The sequence below is a fragment of the Hippopotamus amphibius genome, chromosome 9 (genome assembly GCF_030028045.1).
Source record: "Hippopotamus amphibius kiboko isolate mHipAmp2 chromosome 9, mHipAmp2.hap2, whole genome shotgun sequence".
Taxonomy (NCBI): Eukaryota; Metazoa; Chordata; class Mammalia; order Artiodactyla; family Hippopotamidae; genus Hippopotamus; species Hippopotamus amphibius.
Window position 1 is genome coordinate 87,843,588 of NC_080194.1, and position 21,758 is coordinate 87,865,345.

The 21,758-nt window shown below is 39.0% G+C and overlaps 1 long non-coding RNA gene across 2 annotated transcripts; it reads left to right on the forward strand.

Annotated features, from left to right (window-relative positions):
- The first annotated feature begins 252 nt into the window (after window positions 1-252).
- Window positions 253-13,005, forward strand: LOC130860591 (uncharacterized). 2 transcript variants are annotated; one of them, XR_009055471.1, is made up of 3 exons: window positions 253-579; window positions 993-1,659; window positions 10,327-13,005. It is a non-coding gene; the product is annotated as an uncharacterized LOC130860591 (long non-coding RNA). The 2 variants fall into 2 exon arrangements; XR_009055470.1 differs by lacking the exon at window positions 253-579 and having other exon boundaries at window positions 714-1,659.
- The last annotated feature ends 8,753 nt before the right edge of the window (window positions 13,006-21,758 follow it).

A 21,758-nucleotide genomic window follows, 5' to 3' on the forward strand; every position in this document is an offset into this window, starting at 1 on the left:
GGGTTCTCAGAAGCCCTAGAAGAGCTAAAGGTGATTAGAGGGGGATATTGATTCCTTCTTCTGCCAGAGATTTAAGCAGGCATGCGAGGAATCTGCACCATGGTTGGCAAAAGGAGACCCATTGCCTCCTGTAACCAGACACTCGGGCTTTCCAGGAGCCCAGGGAGAGAGCCGAGAAGAAAGGGGGCAGTGTGGTCTAGGAAAATTCAACTTGTCGCTGATTTGTGCCTGATGCCTGCTGTCCGTCAGCAGCCTCCCTTACAATCTTTTTTTCCTCTCTCTCCTTTTTTTTTTTCTTGCCTTCTCCTTCTTCACTGAAGCCTAGGGGAGCCAGTAAAGATTAAATGTGCTTTCTCAAAGGCAGCCACTTCATGCTGCTATGTCGAAAGGGCCATTATTATTATTTTTTTAATAGTAAAAGAAAAAGGGAGAGAGGTTGAGAGAGAGGGAGAGAGAGAGAGAAGCTAGGTAGGATGATGACGGACTAGCTTTTCTGAGAGGAAAAGGAAAAGGGAAGGGAGAGAAAGAGGAGAGACCCTGAGCTGAACGGAGGATTGTGCCTGAGACGAACCTACCGAGGTGAGAAAAAAAAAAGTTGTCTTGAAGATGGGGGGTGGGGTGGGGATGCTGAATAACCCTGTACAGAGGGAAAAGAGACATAATTTAGCTGTCTTGCTGGTATGATTCTATTTTGGAAGGGGGGGAGGGGGGTAGGTCCTGGAGCTTTAACGGTTTTTAGTTGCATATGGAAATATATACAAAATATTTAGCATTTTTCCTAAGTGCCCGAGGCCCCCTCCAGTGCCTTCCTTGCAGGGGCTGCTTTGTCATTCTCTTTGACTAGCCAGCCATCCACCTTGCTCAGGCTGGAGTAAAAGAAGAAAAAGAAAGAAGGAAAGGAAAGGAAAAAAGGAAAGAAAAAAGGGGAAGAAAAAAATTTTAAAGAGTCATCTTCCCACCCACTTCCCCTCCCTTTCGTTTCATTTTTGGAGGCGGCACTAGGAGCCGTCTCCGCACAGGAAAGCCCAGCTTCCAAGCAGACGGGGGAAGCGAGGATCTATCAGGTACAGAACCAGTAGCTGTCTGCGGAGATGGAGGAGAATCATGCTTCGGATTCCTCCGAAATATTGGCAAAAGGCTTCAAAGGATCCGCGGCGGGGGAGATGCGCCTCGCCGGCTCGCGCCCACCCCTTCCCGCTCGCCTCGACCAAGTGACAGCCTGGTGCTGGCTGGGCTGATTTGGCCTTGGCTTCAGCCAAGCAGCTGATGCACAGGAGGCCCGTTCGCAGGACTGGCAAAGTGCGCGCTAAAGGAAGAAGAGGAAATTTTGAAAAGCAGCCCTGGAGAGAGTTCTCATTCTTCTAAAACAAATTTTTTTTTAATTTTTAACTAAATATTCTCAAAATTTGATCAGTCCCAGTCCCTCCCTCTACTCCCACCGAGTTGCCTTTTCTCCCTCCCTCTCTCGTCAAAGCATAAGCTACAGAGTTACAGTCTCTAGATTTGGTGTATCGCTTCCTGCCCCCGCCTCCCCCTCCCCGCCCAGTTCTCAGTCCTCTATTGAAACACCTCGCCCAGGCGAGCGCCCTGCAGCTCACATTTCCCCCCCTGGCTTGGACGGTGCTGCTGGAGGCTGCAGGCAGACTCCGCTTCCAATGGGTGAGTTTCAAACGCTATTCGTATTTATACTTTCCAAGACTCCAAACCCTACTTCTCGGTCTTCTCCTTCTAAAAACCTGATTGGGATGGTTTTGCATGCGGCATGCTCGCCCAGGGGAGAAGAGATGCCTGGGATTTTCTTTGCCGTCATTGGTGCTAGTTGTAAATTAAAGCTTTGAAGAGACGTTTAATCCTGACTGTAGACCATGGTTTGAAAAACCTGGGCATTTCTGACTCTATTCATATTATTTTCCATTTTACTAAACTCTTTTGCCCAAAGCTTCAAAGAGTTTTCTCTGGTAGACTGACGATTGTGTGTTCAGGTATGTATATGCGCCCATAGACGCTGCGTGTGTGTGTGTGTGTGTATCTACTATATTTATGTGGAATCCAAATTTTGTGACCGAAGGCAGCTAAGAGAGTGAGGGAATATCCTGCCACCTGTTTGTTGTCTTTCAGTCGTGAACCTCGAACAGAAATCGCTTGTCATTCCTGTTTTGCTTTGTTTTGTCTCAAGAAAGAACAATTTAGCGCGCTCCTCTCAATCCCTGAGACCCTAACTTGTGATGTTTACCGTTTAAATCCACGGGTTAGGCTCTTGGGAGCTGCGAGCCGTGCCTTTGCATCCTGGAAATTTGGTGGAACTTTTTTCTCTGAAGCAAAAACAAAAGAAAAGAAAGTTTGTCTGAAGTGCTTGAGTGCACCTCTGAGGTTTTCACTGTTAGGTGGGATCAGGTGACCAGAAAGTGGCAGCTCCTGGATTTCTGTTAAAGTAGGTATATATTCTGTGATAATAGCGTGTTGGCTGCGATGTGCATGCGTGTTTATTATTGATGCCCGAGGCTCGTGGAGCTCACCTACCCTGGTCTGTTCCTTGAGAGCAGCATGCAGTACTATCTGAGGATAACAAGAACAGCTCAGTACCTGGTGCTTGACCTCAGAACATATCAGCTGAAGTCCCAGCATGCCCCATGCCTCCAACTTTTCAGCTCAACAGTTCATCTTAAAATTGTGCCCAATTAAAATGGGCATGTGGATAGAGTATATCTTCAGTGCCCACACATGTGTGTCATATATGGCTGGACAGTGAACACACAGACACAAATAGGGGCGAACTAATAGTATAAGCTAAAATATCAACTGGCTAAAAATTCCACTCTTGCTAGACTTACAAGAAGGATGGAATTTATGGTGTTAAGCAAGATTAAATGTGTATTACTTTGTAAGATTTTAAAAAATAAAATAAAAGAAGAGATTGTAGCCTCCTTGCTTGGCATCTATTTTAAAACGTTATACACAATGAATTTAAAAGCAATAGGGTTTGGAAATGTATTTTCCAAATATATAAAAGGAAAGAAATAAAATGAGATATATATTTTTAAACATACAAAAACAAACAGCACATGCACCCAATTATTATATCCTTTAGAAGTTATCAATGCCTGTTCTTTATTTAAAAATTGGAAAAAAATGATCAGGAGTTAAATAATCCAATGAAGTTACTTATAACACCAAACTGTACAGTTAAAATAATCTTGTTAGCATTACCTAGTCCACAGTTTTCTGAAAATGTAACTTCTGATACCAGAATAATCTGGGTGATTTAGATCTATCTCATAGTTGGAGAGAGAAACAGTAACTTACCTTTCCTTTGTTGTGAAAAATTCCAATATACAATTTCATTTAAACCATTTTAGTGTTCGTGGGCCAACATTTGTCTTCTATTTTTGGAAAACACCTAAATCAACCCTGACTTCAAATGCTTTCTTCTTTTAAAGACTTTATATCGGTTATAACCTTGTTTTATACATGTCGTCGAAGGTTAAGGAAACTCTTCTTTTCCTGCTTTTCTTTTTTTAAGTGTTTATTGCCATTTTAGTCATTGACTTCAAATCGTAGTCAAGAAACCATTTTGTATCAGAAAACTGAATTGAGAAAATGAATCGTGCAACAATTGCACTGTGCCTTTTTTCGAAACCTCCTAGTAGTTGTAATATTTAAAATTACTTTTCAGCCTTTGATAGCCTGAATATGCTTCAAATAAAAGAGCTATTTGATTTTCAAGTTATCATTTGGTTTCTATACAATGGATTAATGATTTTCCCCCATCTTAGCTGGTGTGTGTGCATAGGCATTTGGAAATTATGGAAAAGCATCTATTTAATTTATGGATATATATTACCACTTGATTTGTATCAAGTATTTGCCAAACATTTGGTGCTTTTTGAAGTCAAAATATATTTGCATCTTATTCTATGAAAATGTACGCAGGGATCAATAAAAGCATGCTAGATGTAATTCTTCTATGATTTTTAAATAACAGCATAATAGTTTAATACAAGTGATATAGTTTATATTCCAAGGCACTCTTTTTGGTTTCTTACATGTTTTCAAGTGGATTGCTCATGTCCTGAGGTTGCTCTCATAGGATTGATCACACAGGCATTCAGGAGTGCATAACGGCACACGGGATTTTATATTTCAGCAGGGAACGGCTGCAGTGTAAGGGCAGGTTTCTCAACACCCCTTCTTCCTCACCGAGCCCATCAGTGAAGTTCAGTGAAATGAATAACATAATTGGTGGTTGGTTCAATCACTACCAGTCTAGACTAGCCCAGACGCATCAATTAGAGGGGGCTGTCTTTTAAAGGGAGAGTGCCACCGAAACAAGCAGGGCATTATTGATACTGATCTTTAAAAGTGCAAATCCAGCTTGGCAGATAAAAAAAAAATAAGGCGGGGAAATGGGGGGCGGGGGGTGCGTTGCGGGAAGAAAAGAGAAAGAAGTGAACTGGAGCTTTCGGACACAGAAGGACAGGAAGCTTGAGAGAAAAGGAGAGGATAATGAGGGAAACGCAATGCAGCGCTTCCTTGCAACACACAGTTACAATTCAGTTCACAGGGCACAGTGGCACACCGTATTTTTAACTAGATTCCACCCACCCCACCCCCCACCTTTTTTTTTTAATTCCTTTTTTGCCTCTGTTTCCAAAGAAGTGCCAGCTTAAAACCAATGCAGTTGGAAATTTAACAGCTCTAGGAAGCTCTAGAGAGAATAAAGCCAAGTAAGACGAACCACCAAAAAGTCCTTTTGCAACATTTTTCCCCAAAAGAAAAACATAGAAGATGTTTATTTTTCGAATCTCTAATTCAACCTTAAAAAAAAAAAGTCAACTGTACAAGTGGACAGGACTCATTTTAAACCCAGCACCTGGGAACTGATTTTATAGGCAAGGCACCTTTAGGTAAACAGCTCATAGTTTTCTGTTGAATACAGTAAAATTATGAAGAATGTAACAAAAGGCTTTGATAATTTGGTGGTTGGTTTTTTCTTTTCTTTCTTTCTTTTTTTTTTTTTTTGGATGGATAAAGGACAGATGATTTAGAAAGCGTTAGGGACACATCAAGCCCCAGGGAAAGAAAATGTTTGATTGGTATTAATTAAAACACTGCTAATATATTCTAATAAAATCAAATTTAACATTCTAAACTAATCCGCTTGGTATGTCAAAGGAAAAGAATATTATCTTATTTGCATCTCTGCAATCCAAATGCATTTGCTCATTCAGCAGACTTAATTTTTATCACCAGCCTGTTTAATCTCCCCACAGATGTAGCCAAACTTATTCTTTCAAACTAAAAAGGATCAGAGTAGCAAATCCATAAACGTATTGGGAAGACTAGCGACTGTATTTAGTACTGGCTTTAGTTTATGATTTTTTTTTTCCTCTTCATTTGCTATAATGGGGTGTGGAGGAAAACGGTGAGTCTGTAGCGAGAATGATGAATGGTTAATTTTTCCTCTTTCTCTCTTACGTACTGGGTTATTTAGGAGTTCCAGTTGCCAGATTATGTGAGTGTCATTTATTTACAGGAGTGATGGTAGTCTGTTGATTAATACCTCATTTATTTCTAATTTCAGAATCTTATTTGTTACAAATTCCTAATGGAAAAAAAGGCTCTTAAACCAGAGACCAATTGCCTTTTCTCAATTATTTTCAAGTGTAGGCCTCCTAAGAGAAAGTGGGGAGGTGAATGTAAAATTTTAGTCATTAAGAACTGAGTTCTTTGTTTCCTTTTTAAGTCAAAATTTCTACAGAAAAATTCATACTTTTGTGAAACGGCGAGTTTTACGCGCTTTATTGTTAAACTCTCACAATGGATAAAATTGTCCCAAAATGACATCATAGCCAAAATGTTTCTCCTCTCATTAGTCTCCCATGACTATGATATCATATGTAAATATGTGCCTCACACACAAAATGAATGGGCCATAAATATCGAGGACCACATTTGTATATTTCAGAAGCAAGGAATTCTGCACAGTCTCTCAAGGAGTTGTAAAAACCACTGACTCAACCACTGATGATACTGCCTCTTGCTCCATTGCCTTTTTCAGTTCTTGGACGTAAAAGAGCAATCGCAGTTCGGTTTCACATGTATTGTTCTATAATCCAGGCAATAAATGCTAATTAGTAATGCTCAAGGATCCGACCATTCAGAGTAATTATCATAATTTACTTCTTCCTTGTTAAAGACATTCCTTGCTGATTAAAAAAAAAAAATGAAATCGTCGTTTTACCATTGCACTGCAGTGGAAATACACTGGAGAGATGTTCAAGGTATAGGAATATCGCTCTGGCTGCGTTTGAAGCCACCGACATGTGCCTCTTAGCTTATTCCAAATGGAATTGCAACTTGATTTTGAAAAAGAAATTCATGTGAATGCACAAAGTTTTTCATGTGCACCAAGAATGTATGATTGTATTTTACAAACCCCAAGGCTCCTCCTTCCCCACCCACCCCCTTTTCTAAAACCACTTACTGAGCAGAACAAAGGAAACTGCTAACTATAGAGGCATCATTAAGTATGAACAGCAACAGCGTGATAAAGTATGTGATATGACAACATATTTCATCGCACAAAGTGCAGATAATTAAATAATTCAATAGTAACCCAGGCTAATTAGCAGAAAGATCTTTAAGGAGGAATCAAGAAAATGGATCCAATCAACTTGAATAATATGCTCCATTCTCCAAGATCACAAATATGTATTTGGTTATTTGATGATTGATTGATTGATACAGAAAGATGAGGATAAAAGCCTGTTCTTTAAAATGAAGCTTTGATCCGGTGTCCTCTTTAGGACAAATTAGTCGTATGTTTTAACAGAGCAGAATTGAACGTAGGGCTCTCTGTTTTCAACCCAAGGTATAATCTGCCCTTCTCGTGCACACTTCTCTTTTAGCAGTTGATCTAAAAAATCATCAACCCCTTAGCTTTTCATATTGTTGCCTTAGAATATGTATGTAGCCTCCCCCACATTTTCTAATGAGGCTCTTGTTTAAGTTTGTTTCAAATTGCTTGAAGCAAATAAGGATCCTCTGCACAGAAGGAACAGCATAAATAACCATGCTGAACATTATCTTTGGTGGACCCCTCCCCTCTCGCTTTATCCATCAAGGTAATATTCCCAATGTTCATTGTTTATTGGTCCTTTAAGGAAGAGCTTCAGCTTTTACGTGAGGGTTGTAAGCACATTAGAGGAATAATTCCCTTTGGATACTATGCAGAAGGAGCCACCTGCAAAATGTTGATGCTGTTATTGAAATCTCAAGTGGAATCAGCTTTCAAAAAATTAGATATTAGATACATCCGATATAATTTGCAATGTGTAATTATACTAATGTGCATATAGTTGTGTGTTGCTTTACACGTTGCCTACTTGAGATTTTTTTTTTCTCCTTGGGCATTTTTCCTCATTCGAAATGGCTCCCGAGTAGAATGTTTTTAAAGTTAGCTTTTATTTTTTTAATTCCTTGTTAATTAATATCGGAAGCAAAAATCTCTGTGTTCTCATGCAAGAATGAATGTGTCTGACCTAGATGGTGGAAATTAACAATCACTGAACGGGTTATCATCGTGGATACTTGCATTATTTGTAAAATATTTGCTGCTTTCTACTGATTTAGTCTTCATCTTGACTTTGGACAACTTGAAGTAATGGAGAATATTAGAACAGTAGATCTTATTCATAAGAAATCCATTTCCTTTATTAGAATAATGAGATAAAATGCCAGGGAAATGGCCTTAGGCAGAGATAGTAATTTTAATTTAATCCAAGTAATCAAAATCATAACAATAACAAACAACTTCTTTTCTGTTTTTCTTCCACTTTGCGTGGCACATGAATAACCGAAACTCTGCCTCTGGTCGTTGATGCACCAACATCACCTTCCCTTTTGGTGTCTCGATATGGTGTCTCCTGGATTGGAGACCCCATTACACCAAGAAACTGACCCCTGAAGATCTAGCTATTAAGGAACAATCCAGTCAGAGCAACAGCGAGTTGATTGGTCAGCCTGGCACTTGGCACTTGTTATGTGCTCAGTGGGTGGAGATGCACCTGATGCAGATTTGGAGATTCATCCCCATCCGCTCACAGAGGGACCCTGAGCAAGGCAGTGCAAGGGTCCCCATTTACGCGTATGCGTTCAGGAGACGAAAAGGATTCCAAGGGAGGCTCATGTCGAGATGATACAAGATATTACTCATTCCAATTAAGTAGGCCCAGGCCCCAAAGAAAGCTGATTTGTTAAACTTTTGACTCATAATATACACCTAGAATATGGTGCTTTGCATATTTATACTGTTTATGCCTCAAGATTCATTTTGATGATGGAGTCCACATTATAAAAGAGACATTATGCATGGGCTATATCTATGCAACACCAAAACAATACATTGATTTGCTTTTCATCTGCTCATGTATACAAGGGCTTTGCATTATTAGCTACCCAAAGGAGTCACATAAAAAGTGTGTGAGATGTCCTTCCTTGCTACAATGGCATTTTACTTGATTCACAAATGAGTCTCATACACAGGTATCAAAGGCTTTAGCACCCCACCCTCTAATTCTATGTTCACAAAATAATAAATTCTAAAATCTGTAAGATGTATATTTAATTACTCATCCAGGATCAGCTTTGCATGCTTGAGCAGAACAGAAAAATGTCTATCAACAATATTTAACACTAGGTTATTTTACAGGTTTTCAGAAATATATATATATATACACATATATATGTATATAATACATACAAAATACCTGCCATCTAGAAAGAGAACCAACATTTTCAATGTATGCGAAGTGTTTAGTGCAGGAAGAGGGATGTGTGGTAGTAAATCCCTTTTGATGTACCTAACTCATTATGCATCTTCATTGTGTTAACATAATGAAGAAGCTGACAATAAAGGTTTTAGTTAATTTAAAATCCACCTGCAAAGTATATTTCATTCATAACAACTTTTGTAGAATAAAAGAAACATTAATACGGCTCTTCCCAAATATCCTGATCTGTAAAATGAGTGGGTTGGATAAGTTGGTCTCTAAACTCTTTTACAGCAGGGAAGTTTTGAAGCAGTTCTTTAGAGGTATAAGAACAACTTCAGGACCCTTGAATCCAGAATCTTTTTGTACCAAGAGCTGTCCTTTAAAGTTATATTTCATCCCACCTCCAGGTGCTGTATTTACTAACATATTTTGCCTTGATGCTAAAACAGTGAAGACTGAAGTTCATTTTCAGGAAGGGCAGGGACGGAAAAGAGGAACTGCCGAAGGACAAGAAAAGCGACACAGTGGGAGAAGGAGTTTCTTGATCTGATACCTAAGCCCATTTCCTTCAACAGTAACATAGAAGAAACCCAGACAAGGCACCTGCCTTTCTATTTTAAGACCATATTCTTTAGTCCTTCTGCCTTCATCAATTGCTTGCAGTATCCTTTGGTTTTTTCCATTGGGTTGATATCTCTGAGTTTCATATTGCCGATTCCACTTGATGAGTTTGAGTAATGTTAATATCCCCTTCAAAAGCCTACAGTAGTTACATGAACATACCATCCTTCCCAATTAAATCTTAACTTGTTCAAAACCTCCTGAAAATTGCCCCGCCCATTTTCTCAAACCACTGGGAATGCATAACCTCTTGAATTAAGTGAGTGGGCTCTTCCGAGCTTCCAGGTCTTTGAATATGCTCTCACCCGAGCTTTTACCCTCTGTACGCTCTGCCTGTCCACCTCTTCTACATTTCAGAAGCTTTTCTTTCTTGCTTTCTCTTCCTCCCTCCTCTTTCATTTTCCTTCCATCCCTCCCTCCCGTTGTTCCTTTCATTCTTTCTTTCAGTGGGCACCGTGTGTCATGCTCTGAGCCAAGCACCAGAAATGCAAAGACACATACAAGGAATTAACATCCATTCGTAACCCTTCTAGTGACGCCATTCACACCTGCATTGCTGAACACTGGTGTATCCACACATTTTATTTTGCATTTAGTCTTTAGATTTAGTCGAACGTGTCCTTAATGTGCTGTGTTCTTTTGTCGTTTTCCTCTGTGTCCTATTTCAGTAAGTTGCCTGTTGGATAAACCTGAAGCTTTTCTTACGGAGCACATTCTCCCAGAGCGAGGAGCCTGGTGCTCTCACACACTCTCAAGCAATGCTGTTGCTTGACTGATTCCTGAACAAGGTGAACAATGAGAAAGCTCCATGTTTCTGGTGATGCAGCATTTCACTAGAATAGCATGGCCCCCAAAGTATCATAACGTTCCTTTATTTGTATTAAAGAGTCAATGTGATAACCTTCTGTGACGTGTTCTGTTATTTTTTTAGTGGTGTTGATGTTCCTTTCAGCTGGTCCTATAGTCCCCCCTCCTCAGGAATGTCTCCCCAGTGAAAGGACACAGACCGCAGAGACCGCCGTCCTGATGGACGCTCAAGCCGACTGTGAAGTTGGAACAAAGAAAGCGATCACCTGAAGACACCTCTCCTGCCAAGCGACACACCCACACGCTGCAGTTTCAGCCAATAGAATCTCAGAATAAGAGGCAAGCTTTTCAAGAAACAGAAACACTTAAGAATGACATGTAGATTTCCAGTGAGCCAAGAACTTTCCCTTCCTCGTGTGTATTCCTCTGTTTGTATTTAAATTCTGTGTGACATTCATTTTTAAAAGACTTTCTTCTAGTATGACTATACTTATTAATGCACCAATTTTTAAAATAGAAAGTTGTTCGTGCCAGAAGTAGGTTGATTGTTAGCCACACACAGAGTTTGACCTTAAGAGTGACTTAAAGAATATAAAGTTCTTTTGAAATAACAAACGAGTGGGAGGCAATCCAAAGGATAAAATAATGGCTGGAACTCAGAATGGGGCAGAGAAATACATTATCCCGCTGATGCCAGCCAGCCAACCAACCCACCCACCAACCATTCTTTTTATCGGGCAAGCTAGGTTCTGTGAGACATAGTCACTGCCTCTAAAGAGTTTAAACTTAGTTAGACAGAGGCACATAAACTTTTGCAAAGAGAGGTAAGGAACCGGGTCAATTGATAAGACCAAAACCAAACCAAAACAAAAGATATAAACAAGGAGCTCAGAGGAGGTCACCTTAAGCTGGGCGAACTGGTCAGTTCAGGGAAGAAAGTTCCCAAAGGAGGAAAATACAAGATGAATCTTAAAGGATGTTAAAGATTTAGATAAATGGAAAGGAGAGAAAATAGAGTCCTTTAGATGGATGCAATAATGTGAGCAAAATCAGACAGGAGAGCATCTACATGCTGGTTTTAGGGAATTAGGAATGTATGTGCCTTGTGGACTGCATCCCAGCCTTTCGTTGTCAGTGTATAGATACACATATATGGTGCAGACTTCGCACACACACTTACCCTCTCCCACCCTGGGTGTAGCCTAGAATTATAATCATATTTCTTCCATTAAAGCAAGTGAGAGTGACTAGTGATAATGTGAAGATGTGTGATTTTTCTGTTAGCCTAATAACAATGGATATTTATTGAGTTCTCACTACATGTTAAGCATTTTCTATATTAATTCTCTTAAGCCTCAAAACAACCCTGCCAAATAGATATTATTTTTTATTCCCATTTTATGCAAAGAAAACTGAGTTTTAATGAGGTTAAGTAACTTGCCAAACTGCCACATGCAAGTGTTCACAGTCAGAATTGCGATTGCAAAGCTCATGATCTAAAGCACTAAGTCACAATGTTGCTACCAATGTCACAGTGTTACCACTTTTATATTCCTTGATATTTTCCTATGGTAAACAGCTATTTCCTTTAATTATCTTCACAAATTTTTCAGTTTTCTGGTGAAACTTGCATGACGGAATGTATTTTCATGTCAGAAATTGAAAAAATTGGGGAATAGAGTTTATCAGCATTTTAGGCTTTTTTTTTTTTGGCCAGACTCTGATGAGACTGTTCACTTTGGTCAGCATGGAATCTCAATTTCTTGAGAATAATAATAGGAGGTGAGGAGAGTTTAAAGGTCATCTATTGCAATATCCTTTTCTACAGATGTGGTAAATCCGTAAAGTTAGAGTGACTTACAGAAGGTCACACATTTGAATGTAGCAGAGCTAGGTCCAGAAACCATGCCCTCAGAGGCTCTTGAACTACTCCCCCCTGCCTAAATTGATCAGTGAAAACATTCTATCTGGGTGATCAGGGAGCATTGTAGCAAGTAGATTGTTCAATTTTGCACCTCTTTGGCTTTTCACCTCAATGTGAAAAACAGCTAGCTACAAACTGACATCTTTAGTTCCAGAAATAATGGTCCATCCACAAAGAATACACAATGGCCCAAGTTACCTGCACAGTGTCTTCAATGATATTCTTAAGTTATTTGGCATTCTTAGTTCACCTAAACAAATCAGATCTTCTAATGAGCATTTTCTTAACCAATTTTATGCACAGTAAATATTTGTAAGAGTTTCTGCATGAATATTTAAACACAACTGTTTTGATAGTCCTTATGTTTTTTGAAAATATCAATGGTTATTGGAACTTTAATTGTCCCTAACTCAAGAATACTTCAGCCATAAAAGACTAGAATTGAAGAAACCTCTCTCTTCCTCACCAGCCCCTTTGCCTTCAGTTGGCATTTAGTAATGATTAATAAAGTGATCAGCTGGAGAACACAGAAGTTCAAAAGGCAATTTTGTCTTGAAGGAGTCGGTTAAACTGTGTCTACCAAACGACAAGCATCTAGGCGTTTGGAAGGGCCTGGATATTTGACTGTTGTCAGTTGCCACTTAGAGACCTGGCATTGTCACAGTTAGACCTCCTGGTGGCTCAGGTGGTCCTGTTTTCAAAATGATGATCATTGGCCGTATCTCACACAGTTCTCATTAAGTGAGCTCATATATAAACAGGTTTTTTTGGTTTTGTTTTTTTTTAAGCGTAGCCAAGCACAAAATGTAACTTTGTTGACATTTTATGAGACTTTGTCATATGTCCCCTGAACCCCCAATAAAAGCAATGTTGCATCAATTGTGAATTTGTGTTGATTTCTTGGAAGAGTATACACTCATAATTTGGGTGTTTTCGCTAGTGTGTATCACAGCTAGTTTCCGGATCTACGAGGAGAAAATATTCTGATGTGATGGGAAAATTTCAATTTAGAGGCAATTTCTAAATAATCCCATGTTGCCTTTAATAAACAGCACTGTCATCTATTCAAGTGAGAAACCAAGGTGCCATCCTTGTTTTTTCTCTTTCTACCTGTCATGTCCAGTCATGTAAATCTTTTTGGGTCCTTCTTTCCTTCTTTCTGTTTTTAGATGTGTCTACTTCTCCCAGTCCTCCAGCTGTTTAAGACAACTCTCGTATCACCTGGACTACTGTCTCATGCCTCCAGTTCATCCCTTCCACACTGCCAAATAGCACCCAGGGAAATCTGCACCCACAAATATCATATCATTCCACAGTTTCAGACTTTTCACTGGCTTCCTGTTTGCCCTTTAAATATCATTACATCTAAAACCCTTCCTATGCTCTCTCCTGGCCCCAACATTCCCCTCTGGACTCATTAAGTACAGCTGCTTTTGTAGGTTCTTACCTTACATCTTTGCTATTTCTTCTGGGTTTTCTCACACAGTTACTCCTGCTTGGTACTCCACCACCCCTCCCAGGCTCCATCTGTTGTCCTTCAGGTCTCATCCTAGAAGTCATATCCTCTTGGAAGTCTTCACCCCAAACAGCCATGACCCCTAAGACTAGCTTTTTCCCCTAGTGCTTGCATGGCTTTCTGTGCTTACCTTGTACTAGTGCTTATCGTCCAGATTATGAGAATTTATGTGACAGTCTCCTCCACTTGAATATGAGATTCTAGAGCTGCCTTGTACTGTAGGGTAACCACTCACCATATATGGCTACTTCAATTTAAATTCATATTACATAAAATTAAAAATTCAATTTCTCAGGTGCACTGGCTACATCTCAAGTGCTCGGTACCACCCGTGTCTAGTAGCCATCGTGTTGAACAGCACAGATACAGAACAGTTCCATCCTTGAGAAAGTTCTGCTAGATAATACTGTTCTAATAGAAGTACTGTGTTTTGTTTGTCATTTTATCCCTAAAATTACAACCTTTCTTATCTCGAGTTTGTCACCCGAACCACAGAACAAAACAGTGATTTCAGTGACTATTTTTTCACTTCTCCCAATGATGATCTATAACTAAAATTATGCTATATGCATAGGAAGGAAATTAATTTATTACATGTGAAGATGCCCAGGGTATTAAGGTTTAATTCTGGCATAAAATGCTCATTGAGAAAGTCTACAACAGCTTATCACAGGGTTTGACACAATGTAAGTACTTTGTAAACATCTGCTGAATGAATAAATGACATCTGGATACTCAGATATTTTGTTTTATTTATTTTCACCTAGGTGTGTGGAGTCATGTGGGAGACATGTCTTTTTAGATCTCCAAGAGCCTCTTCTCTAGAGATATGGGGATTGATGATTTCCTTACATCCATCCCAAGGATAGTTGGATTGTGTCACTGCAACAGGGTTGCCCATTATTTTACCTGCCTGCCTTGTTTGCACTGGCAAACAAAAGTAGAGAATTGAACTCTCATTCAGTGAATAAGACCAAAGTGAAAATGATAAAAGCAGATTCCAGGTTTGATAAACCCTGTTTTTTTAGGGATTGGCCAAAGTTCACTAAAAATGTTAATGATTTCCCAAGCACCTACTGTATGTATACCAGACACTTTGTTAGGTCCTGAAGATACAGGAGGGGTCAAGATGGACACAGTTGTTGAATTCACAGTGAGATAACATTCATGCCATTATTTCAGGTCCTCTCCCTGCATTGTGCCCAAAGCAGGCATTCTCAGCCTCGACTGCACATTGTTACCACCAGGGGGGTTTAAAAAATACTGATACCTGGGTCCTTCCTCAAAAGATTTGTATTTAATTGGTGGGGGGTGTAGCCTGGGAATTGGGATTTTTTGTAAAGCTCCCTGGGTGGTTGTAACAGGCAGTCTAAGTTGAAAACCGTTAACCGATGGGGACATGATCTTAGAGCGAGCTCAGAGCTCAAGAGCTTTTGATGATCGATAGTATATTACAACCAAAAAGAGAAACTTTAAAGTCATCTGTCTAACATATCCTCAGTTTACTTTTTATTCCTCAGAACGTAAACCCATACTTAAGAGTAACTGAGTTGTCCAGGTCAAACAGCCAGTTCATGACTCAGATAAGACCTGACCCCAGGTTTCTGACTCTTAACATAACATTCTTTTAGTTACACTGAACTGTCTTCGGGAAATGGAAAATATAATTATCTTCAAATCAAGAGGCCACCAACAACCACTGTGGTCAATATTTTAAAGCAATAATTGAATAATTGGACCAATTTTAATCCCATGTACTCAAAATTTTCTGCTAATCACATGTGAGCACTATGTATTCATTTTGTTAGAGTGCAGCTTCTATTTTGAAAAATATACGTTGTATACATATATATTATATACATGTATACTTATATATATATAAAATGAGAGTTCAGTTTCCCAGGAGCCGTCACCACATTCTTACAAGTTCAAAAATCAATATACATATGTTATACTCCACACATAACTAGCCTGTAAACTTGAACCACTCAAGAGCAGAAATAGTAGTGGGAGGAGAAATGAGTGCACTGTGCTCCCACATTCTGTCCCCACCCACCTTATTACATTTCATATACAGGTAGAAGTTGCCAGTCTGTCCCCACGAAAAAAGTTGACTTGGGAAAATAACTGCTGTTAAAAAAATGTTACTTCTCTTAGCTAAACCGTGCCCCCTCACCTCCATTTTTAGGTTCTACTCATAGATGAAGAGAATTCAGGAGCCATACATCATCTAGTCAATACTTCTTTGTCCATGTGAGATCATATAGTGAAAATGTGCCTTTCCATTTTTTAAGGCATCAGAATAAAATTAATGCCCATATACTTCCTTCGAGACGCATTTCAGTGTTTGAGAGCCTACACAGTTGGGAAATTCTGTTTTATTTCAATCTCAAATCCCTCACGCTATAGTTTAATCCCACTTTCTCTTGTTCCCTGCGGAGAGAAAGAACAGCTGGTCTCCATTCTCTCTAAATCCAATCTCTTCAAGTCCTTAAAGACACCTACCTCCCAGCCTTCTCTTCTCTGGCATAAATAATAACAGTTCCCGTGAGGAAAATGACTCTCTTGGATCGTGCATGTTCACGGCCAGCCATATCACATACATTCATGCTCATTACATAATGTTCATAAGTAAAACAAACCAAGGCCAAGAGCAAAAACAAGCAACTGTGTCATTGTTTTCATGAATGAAGTTTCAGATCCAATAATAGATGCTGAATACTTAGTTGTGAGTGGTAACCTTCCAATAATTATGTGCCAGAATTATCATAATTTCTTTTCGAAAGTATTGGCAATCTGTTGCTTTTGGAGAGTGGAATTAAAAATTCAATGATTAGGTTTCAATTGCCTTTATGCAAGGTTTCCCCATGCTCTGCAATGGAATATTCCACTCAGCATTCCACAGCAGGAGCCACCATTGCTTTGACAAAAATAGATACAGTATTGGAACATTCAGTCAATGGAGTAATCCAATTGTCTGAACATTCTTTTCTGCTTTGTCATTTACATTTTAATAAATCCCAGAATATGTCAAGCTGTACCGAGTTGTACCAAGTGAAGCTAATAGCATGCAGTTACCAGATGCAGAGGAAATCGTACATGCAAATCCTGCAGTGCATCACATTTGGTTTGTATATATTTTTAGGTTTCTACATTTTAAACAGGGATACTCTTAAAAAGTGGCTATTTAGCAAAATCTTTGCTATTATCAACATTCTGTTAGTATGTTCGGTTTTCATAAAGGAGGCTGTGGGGAGGGGGTGCTCTATCTAATTGATCTAGGAATGCTGGCATCTGCTAACCCCAAGGATGACACTATATAGCTAGTAAAATGTGGAATGTTAAATTATCATCTTATGCCTATTTCTTTGCCAGTTTACTGTCTCTCCATTCAGGAAGCTCAGATCACATTTGAAAGTCATTTGACATTCCATGATGCCAAGATTCCAGGCAAATCAGTCCTGAAAAAGATGCTATGTGTGTATGTGTGTGTGATTATTATTAACCTATTTGCATAACTTACCCCCTGCATATATTGACTACCAACTGTTTAACACTTTGAGAGATTTGTTGTCCTGGTTTGACAGAGCCCACTGAATTTTTACAGTGTGGCAGAGACATAACGTTGGAGTGAGTCTCAGCATGTAGGGGATCCCTGAGTGGTAGGTGTGTGTCTGGAGAGGACGTGTTTTCAAGGATGAGACTATTCAGATTAGTGTCTACTAGTAAAAAATCACAGGAAGCCTTAGGCTTAAACTTAGCTCTGCTTATATCCTTTGTACCTAGTTACCTAAATTATTTTTTAGTCCATCAGAAAACTCTCACTTTAGACTTCTCCCCAAAAGACCAGGGTTATTTTCTGACATCAGGTATATCTGATTAGTGTTAAACTTGTAATAGACTGAAGGACTAAAAAGAACCATTTGTACTTTGCTGATGCTTAGAGCAGTATAAATGTTTACCACGGAGACTGTGGGCAGCATACCACTATCACCACATGGGGTCAAGTACTATGCTGAGGAGAGTGATATCATAGCTTAAAGTAGTGGGATGGAGAAAACCAAAATGCACTGGCATTATAGTGCACAAGTGAGGTTATCAGCATTTCTTGATTCCTAGAGTTTTCTCTTACTCTGCCCACAGTGTGGAGATTTAATGGAAGATTATGACCTAGCCCATAGTAGAATGATCACAATATCTTGAAGACCTCTAGAGAAGGACCCCTTACAACTTTCCCATTCACCTCGAATATAATCAAACACTCGCTCTTGTAAGGTAGTGCCATGATTATAGAATAATGGATTATGGCTTTGGATGGCACTAAGTGAACTTGAGTTAATCAACTAATGATCTCAAGCAACATCAGGGAGAATTTTAGGAATGTCAGATGGTGAAGGTCCAAAGGCACAGTTGAAAGTTTAATTTTTGTGGCTCAAAGGTTCTGTGTTCTAGATCTGATGCTATTGATAATTATTTCCTTTAAAATTTCTGGAGTTGAGTTTTAGCTCTTCTGTAAAATGAGAAACATCATAGTTGATGTGTTGTTACTTCACAGAGATATCAAAAGTAAATACAATTAAATGTTTTAGGAAGTCTCATTACTTTTAATATTCTCTCTTTTTCTTTAAAATTTGACATTTCAGTTATAATGTGTCTTAGTGTGGGTCTCTTTAGGTTCATCTTATTTGGAACTCTTGGCTTCCTGAATCTGAATGTCTGTTTATTTCCCCAGGTTAGGGAAGTTTTCAGCCATTATTTCTTCAACAAGATTTCTGTCCTTTCTCTCTTTTTCTGGGACTCTTGTAGTGCAAATGTTAGTTCATTTTATGTTGTCCCATAAGCCCCTTAAGCTATCTTCACTTTTTGAATTCTTGGGGTTTTTTTTTTGTTAGTTTGGTTTTGGTTTTTTGTTTGTTTTTGCTCTTCCGATTGGGTGAGTTCTGCTGCCTTGTCTTCTAGCTGCCTGTTTCTTCTGCTTTGTCTAATCTTGTTTTGAACCCTTCTAGTATATTTTCCACTTAGTTATTATATCTTTCAGGTCTGTGATGTCTATTCTCTTTTCCATCTCTCTCTTGAAGTTCTCACTGTGTTCATCCATTCTTCTCCCCAGTTCAGTGAGCATCTTTATGACCATTACTTACAATTCTTTATCAGGTAAATTACTTATCTCCATTTTATTAATTTTTTTCTGAGGTTTTATCCTCTTTTTTCAATTGGAACATATTCTTCTATTTCTTCATTTTTCTTGGTGTTCTGTGTTGGTTTCCATACAGATCAAACAACCACCTCTCCCAGTTTTGGAGGAGTGGCCTCGTGTAGGAGATGAACCTTGTTGTTCAGCCCTGTCCCAGCTGTGTCATCTCTCAAATCTTTGTTCCTGTCCAAGCAACCTGTTATACTTTTAATAGCTCCCAGTTGTTGAAGGTGTGCCAAGAGCCATCAGTGTCCCTAAGGGTAGGGTCTCAGCACCCAGATCTGGCTGGAAGCCAAACCCTCATATATCAGCTTTTAAAAGTATACAAATATATATAGTCCTGTTGGACCACAGTGTAATTCCTACTGACCAGTCCTTTGGTGGTACCTCCTGGGTGGCAATCACAAAAATTGGGGCTCCCAGACAAGTTTACAGGCATACCTTGGTGATATTGTGGGTTTAGTTCCAGACCACTGCAACAAGCAAATATCACAATAAAGTGAGTCACATGATTTTTTTCCTCAATGCATATAAAAGTTGTGTTTGCATTATGCTGTAGTCTATTGTGTTCCATAGCATTATGTCTAAAAAAAAAAAAACTAATGTACATACCGTAATTAAGAGATACTGCTATACTAGCTAACAGAATCCAACAGCACATTAAAAAAATCATACACCATGATCAAGTGGGGTTTATCCCTGAGGTGCAAGGATTCTTCAATATATGCAAATCAATCAACGTGATACATCATATCAACACATTGAAGGGTAAAAACCATATGATCATCTCAATAGATGCAGAAAAAGCTTTTGACAAAGTTCAACATCCATTTATGATAAAAGCTCTCCAGAAAATGGACATAGAAGGAAATTACCTCAACATAATAAAAGCCATATATGAGAATCCAAAAGCCAACATCGTTCTCAATGGGGAAAAACTGAAAGAATTCCCTCTAAGAACAGGAACAAGACAAGGGTATCCACTCTCACCATTATTATTCAACATAGTTTTGGAATTTTTAGCCACAGCAATCAGAGAAGAAAAATAAATAAAAGGAATCCAAATTGGAAAAGAAGAAGTCAAATTGTGACTCTTTGCAGATGACATGATGTTATACATAGAAAACCCTAAAGACTCTACCAGAAAACTGCTAGCACTAATTGATGAGTTTAGTAAAGCAGCAGGATACAAAATTAATGCACAGAAATCTCTTGCATTCCTGTACACTAACAACGGAAGAACAGAAAGAGAAATGAAGGAAACTCTCCCATTTACCATTGCAACCAAAAGAATAAAATACCTAGGAATAAACCTGCCAAAGGAGGCAAAAGATCTGTATGCAGAAAACTTTAAGACATTGATGAAAGAAATCAAAGAGGACACAAACGGATGGAGGGACATGCCATGTTCCTGGATTGGAAGAATCAACATCGTGAAAATGACTGTACTACCCAAAGCAATTTACAGATTCAGTGCAATCCCGATCAAATTACCAATGGCATTTTTCACAGAACTAGAGCACGAAATCTTACGATGTGTATGGAAACACAAAAGACCCCGAATAGCCAAAGCAATCTTGAGAAGGAAAGATGGAATTGGTGGAATCAGGCTTCCTAACTTCAAACTATACTACAAGCCCACAGTGATCAAGACAGTATGGTACTGGCACAAAAATAGAAAGAAAGATCAATGGAGTAGAATAGAGAACTCAGAAGTAAGCCCAAACACATATGGGCACCTTATCTTTGACAAAGGAGGCAAGAATATACAATGGAAAAAAGACAGCCTTTTCAATAAGTGGTCCTGGGAAAATTGGACAGCTACATGTAGAAAAATGAAATTAGAACACTTCCTAACACCATACACAAAAATAAACTCCAAATGGATGAAAGACCTCAATGTAAGGCCAGACACTATAAAACTCCTAGAGGAAAACATAGGCAGAACACTCTATGACATCCATCAAAGCAAGATCTTTTTTGACCCACCTCCTAGAATCATGGAAATAAAACCAAGAATAAACAAATGGGACCTCATGAAACTTAAAAGCTTTTGCACAGCGAAAGAAACCATAAACAAGACTAAAAGGCAACCCTCAGAATGGGAAAAAATAATTGCCTGTGAAACAACGGACAAAGGATTAACCTCCAAAATATACAAAGCAGCTCATGCAGCTTAATACCAAAAAAGCAAATAACCCAATCCACAAATGGGCGGAAGGCCTAAATAGACATTTCTCCAAAGACATGCAGATGACCAACAAACACATGAAAAGATGTTCAACATCACTCATCATCAGAGAAATGCAAGTCAAAGCCACAATGAGGTATAACCTCACACCGATCAGAATGGCCATCATCACAAAGTCTGGAAACAACAAATGTTGGAGAGGGTGTGGAGAAAAGGGAACTCTCCTGCACTGTTGGTGGGAATGTAAGTTGGTACAGCCACTATGGAAAACAGTTTGGAGGTTCCTTAAAAAACTACAAATAGAACTACCATATGATCCAGTAATCCCACTACTGGGCATATATCCAGAGAAAACCATAATCCCAAAAGAAACATGTACCACAATGTTCATCGCAGCACTATTTACAATAGCCAGGACATGGAAGCAACCTAAATGTGCATCAGCAAATGAATGGATAAAGAAGACGTGGCATATAGATACAATGGAATATTACTCAGGTATAAAAAGGAATGAGATGGAGCTATGTGTAATGAGGTGGATAGACCTACAGTCTGTCATACAGAGTGAAGTAAGTCAGAAAGAGAAAGACAAATATTGTATGGTAACTCACATATACGGAATCTAAAAATGGTACTGATGAACTCAGTGACAAGACAAGAATAAGGATGCAGATGCAGAGAATGGACTGGAGAACTTGAGGTTTGGGGGTGCGGGGGGTGAAGGGGAAGCT